A 5,388-nucleotide genomic window follows, 5' to 3' on the forward strand; every position below is an offset into this window, starting at 1 on the left:
TTGTGATTACAACATCGTCTCCCTTCCCATTCAAGGACGCATGATAGGTTCCTTGGAGTTAGGCAGCTAGTGTATCTATAACAAAGGGGTCAAAGTCTTCTGGAAAGATAAACGAGGAAAAGAAGTCACTCATAGAAGAAGTAAGTGAGGTTGTCCACTTCACAATGAGTGAAATATGATACTCGCCTAAGACGTCTACCAAGGTAGACAAGGCAAGAGCAAAAGCCAAGACGGTGGTAGTGTCAAACATTTTCAACGAAGATCCTCCACTAATCATTAACGAGCTAGTGACTGAAGCTTAGGGCCACAAATTCCTGAGGTTCCTAAAGCACAGTGAATACAGTATAGTGGAGCATCTTCACAAGTAGTATGCCAAAATATCAATATTGGATCTCTTGATCAACTCAGAAGTACATCGAAATTCCTTGTTGAAGGTTCTCAACTAGACATTCGTCCCTGAGGATATCTCGAAGTTGGAATGAATCGTGGAACACATAGTTGTAGATGACTATATCACATTCACTGATGATGAGATCCCAGAAGGAGGAATGAGATCCATCAAAGCTTTAAATATCACGACGCACTTCCATGGCGATGTCTTACCGGGGGTTTTGATAAATAACAGGTATGCATTAAACATAATGCCTTTGGCTACACTTCAAAGGATGTTCGTAGACAACTCACACGTGAGAGCTTATCATAATGGCGTCAGGGCATTCACGGATCTAAAATATACGTAATGGGAAAGATGAAAATACCCTTGTTAATCAAGTCTGTCATCTACAACATCAACTTTGTGATAAAGAACATCCACCCCAACATATAATTGCTTACTGGGGAGACCTGAATCCACGCTGCTGGGGAAACTCTTTCATCTCTACATCAGAAGCTGAAATTTGTAATTGATAGAAGGTTGGTCGGTATCAGAGATGAACAAGAAATCATTGTTTTTGTAATGTATGATGCCCCGTACATCAATGTCAATGAGGATGCCTTAGAATGCCCTTTCAGGGCTTTAGAATTTATTAACGCAACATATGTGGTCAAAGGAAGCAAGATTATGTGCCCCGCACTATCAGATTGTACTAAGATGAAGGTAAGGAAAACCCTAGGAAGAGAAGCAAAGACCGAAAAATGACTGGGGAAAATCTGCTAGGGCTAGTACGACCCATAACTATCGAATGGAAGAGAGACCGTTTCAGGCTCAGGTTTAAGCCCATCTTCCAATAGCATGGCCAAGAGCTGAAGAAAAGGGTTGAAGCGAGAAAAACCAGATTGAAAGGATAAGACATCCCCAAAGAACGCATGTCCTTCCCTCCTTTAAAGAACTCTTTCAAGTTCGGAGGAGTTTAAGATGTAGAGGAACAGTTGGCCAGTGCCATCAAGATCGAGGGGTTGACAAAAGAAAAAGAATGGATGGGAGAAGCTCTGAAAAGACTATCAATCAACATGATTATTAGGGGCAGCCAACCTAAAAAGTTTCTAACTGGAATTCATCCTTGCTTCCCTGGTGAAAAGTTCAAAAAATAGATGGTCGAATACCTCCCTGTAGTTTTTAGGGTCAACCCAAAGTAATTGCCAAAAATAATTTGAGTTAGCATTTTGAAAGTATCTAATGGAACTTTTTGTAAAACTCAATAACTATCAAGTTAATTAATGAAAGATATTTTTCTTCTCAAATGGCAATCACTTTTATTCTTCGCATTTTTGCATTACGTTCTTTGCATCATATTCTTTATTCTTTACATTCCAATATATCTGAGCCAAATTTTATGCAGATGTCACAATAATACTAGCATAAATATTCATGTGACCAGTTACAAGATAGATTTCGAGCGACCATTGTGTCTGGAAGAAGTCTATGAGTACGAAGCTGAAGAAGACTGTGAAGTCCCTAATGAGCTATTAAGATTGGTGGAAAGAGAGGAAAAACAGATTCTACACCACAAGGAAGAAACAAAGTTTGTGAATTTAGGGACAGTGAAAGTAAAGAGAGAAGTAAAAATTAGCACTGATTTATCCGTAAAAATAAGGCTAGACTTGATAAGTTTGCTCCAAGAGTTTAAAGACGTCTTCACATGGTCGTATCAAGATATGCCTGGGCTGAGCACTAATATAGTAGTCCACACATTGCCTATTAAACCAGAATGCAAGCCAATTCAACAAAAATTTAGAAGAATGAAACTAGAGATGTTATTAAAGATTAAAGAGGAAGTAACAAAACAGAACGATGCAGGTTTCCTTCAGGAGGCAAAATATCCCGAATGGGTAGCCAATTTAGTTCCGGTACCTAAGAAGGATGGGAAGATTTTCTCGTGCGTGGATTATTGAGACCTTAATAGGGCTAGCCCAAAGGACAATTTTCCCTTGCGTCATATCTGGTAGACAATACTGCGGGGGCATTCTTGGTTTTCCTTCGTGGATGGCTTCTCAGGGTACAATCAGATCAACATAATCCCTGAGGACATGGAGAAAACAAAATTTATAACCTATCAAAGAGCCATGTTGACTCTCTTTCATGACATCATGCACAAGGAAATTGAAGTATAAGTAGATAATATGATTGCCAAGTCCCGAACGGAAGATGAGCATGTACAAAATCTGAGAAAATTATTCCAAAGATTAGGGAAGTACCAACTAAAGCTCATTCCATCCAAATGCACGTTCGGAGTAAAATCAGGGAAACTATTGGGCTTCGTGGTGATCCAGAAAGGAATCGAGATTAATCCAGATAAGGTCAAGGCAATTGAAGACCTTTAAACACCTCACACGCAGAAAAAAATTCAAGTTTTCCTGGGAAGACTAAATTATATATCGCGACTCATTTCTCAGTTGACCGATAAGTGCGATCCGATGTTCAAATTGCTCAAGAAGAATAATCCTAAGGTATGGAATAGTGAATGCCAGGAGACTCTAGAAATTATCAAGAAATACTTATCCAATGCCCCCATACTAGTAGCACCAGTACCTGGCAGGCCGCTAATTCTCTACTTAATGGTTTTCGAGAATTTAATGGGCTACGTACTACGGCAACGTGACAAGTCAAAAAAAAAGGAAAGAGCCATTTATTACTCGAGAAAGAAGTTTACCGATTGTGAGACTCAGTACCCACCAATTCAAAAGTTGTGTTGTGCCTTAGTTTGGGCTACCCGGAGGCTCAGGTAGTACATGTTATACCATACGACATGGTTGATTGATCCACTGAAATTTTTTATGGAGTCCCCTACTCTGACTGAAAGACTGCTAGATGGAAGATGCTGTTTTCTGAGTTTGATATTGTCTACGTGAGCTAAAAGGAAATAAAAGGAAGCGCCATAGCCGATTTTCTTTCAAGTCTTGCCTCAGAGGATTACAAGTCTCTAAAATTCAATTTTCTAGATGAGGATTTGTTGTGCATTTCTATCGAGGAGGAAAGTGTCGGGGGTAATTAATCCTGGACATTGTACTTTTATGGAGCCTCTAATACTTTAGGAAAATGAATTGGGGCGGTATTGATTTCCCCAAAAGATATCTACTATCTTTTCACAAGTAGATTAGAATTCTTTTGCACCAACAACATGGCCGAATACGAAGCTTAGATTATGGGGTTAAAAGTAGCCATTGAAAGAAATTTCAAAATGCTTAAATTATACGGAGATTCCTCATTAGTAGTGTACCAACTAAGGGGAGAATGGGAGACAAAAGACCTAGGGTTAGTCGAATATCAAAATTTGGTCCTCGAACTACTGAAAGAATTTAATGATGTCGTTCTTAGGTATCTCCTCCGAGAAGACAATCAAATGGTTGATGCTTTGGCTACCTTGGTGGCAATGTTTAAAGCTAATATGAGAACAAACATGATGCCAATAAGGATGCAAGTATATTAGACCCTGACTCATTACTATCTTCTAGAAGAAGAAATGAATGGTCATCCATGGTACCACGATATCTTACAATATATGAGATGCTAGACGTATCCTCCCCGTGCATCTGAAATTGATAAGAAAACAATCAGAAGAATGGCAGTTAGATACTTCCTTGATGGGGAAATCCTGTATAGAAGGGGCAGTGACCAAGTTTTGTTGAGATGTGTAACTGCCAAAGAAGCAAAAAATGTGATGGAATATGTGAATGGAGGAGCATGTGGAACACATGCAAATGGTTTATCTATGGCCATAAAGATCATGAGACATGGATATTATTGGGCCATGATGCATACAGATTACGTCAATTACGTAACAAGAAGCCATAAATGCTAGATATATACGGATAAAATTCAAGCACCGCCCTCGCCTTTGCATGTCATGAGCTCACCCTCATCGTTTTCTATGTAGGGCATGGACGTCATTGGGGTAATCACACCAAAAGCTTCAAACTAGCATCGATTCATCTTAGTGTCAATCGATTATTTCACAAAGTGGGTAGAGGTTGCTTCATATTCCAGTATCACGAGATTTAAAGTTTGCAGATTCATAAAGAGGGAAATAATATGTTGATATAGATTGCCAAAAAGAATCATCACATATAATGCTACTAATCTGAACAACATGATGATGGATGAACTCTGTGCGCAGTTCAAGATAAAGCATGCCAACTTTGTGACCTACCGCTCGAAAATGAATAGGGCAATAAAAGTAGCGAGCAAGAACATCAAAATGATCATTACAAAGACTATAAAAATTTACAGAGATAAGTATGAAAAATTACCCTTTCCCCTATATGGATACAGGAAGACCGTGCGTACATCGACAGGGGTAATGCCCTTCTCTCTAATATATGGAACAGAGGCAGTCGTACCCATCGAGGTTGAAATTTCATCACATCGAGTCTTGAAAGAAGTAGAATTGGATGAAGCAGAATGATTTCAGTCTTGCCTTGATCAACTGAATCTTATTGAAGAGAAAGGTTGAATGTTATATGTCATGGGAAATGTACCAAAAGAGGATGATGAGCGTCCACGATAAGAAAGTGCGCCCAAGAGAGTTTCGAAATGGGGATCTAGTACTTAAAAAGATTTTGCCGATCTAGAAAGATTTTTGTGGGAAATGAATGCCCAATTAAGAGTGATCATACGTTGTCAAAAAGGCTTTCTCTAGAGGAGAATTAATTTTGGCATAGATAGACGGAAGAATACGAAAAAACTCAATAAATTCAGACTCTTTCAAGAAATATTACACCTACGAAAGAAAAGAAAAAAGAAAAAAAGAAGAAAAAGAAAAAGAAAAAAGAAAAGAAAATGAGATGAGATGAGATGAGATGAGAGGTTCAAGGTGAAAACCCGCAAAGGGCGCCTTAAAACCAAGGGAAGGATTTAAGTTGAAAACCTGAAAGGACAGCTCAAATGCATTTTGATGTTGATGCATCCGAAAAATAAACCCTCTTGAAAGACTAATAGTTCATGAAGGACTT

This window comes from Hibiscus syriacus, unplaced genomic scaffold (genome assembly GCF_006381635.1).
Source record: "Hibiscus syriacus cultivar Baekdansim isolate YM2019G1 unplaced genomic scaffold, ASM638163v2 tig00002237_pilon, whole genome shotgun sequence".
NCBI lineage: Eukaryota > Viridiplantae > Streptophyta > Magnoliopsida > Malvales > Malvaceae > Hibiscus > Hibiscus syriacus.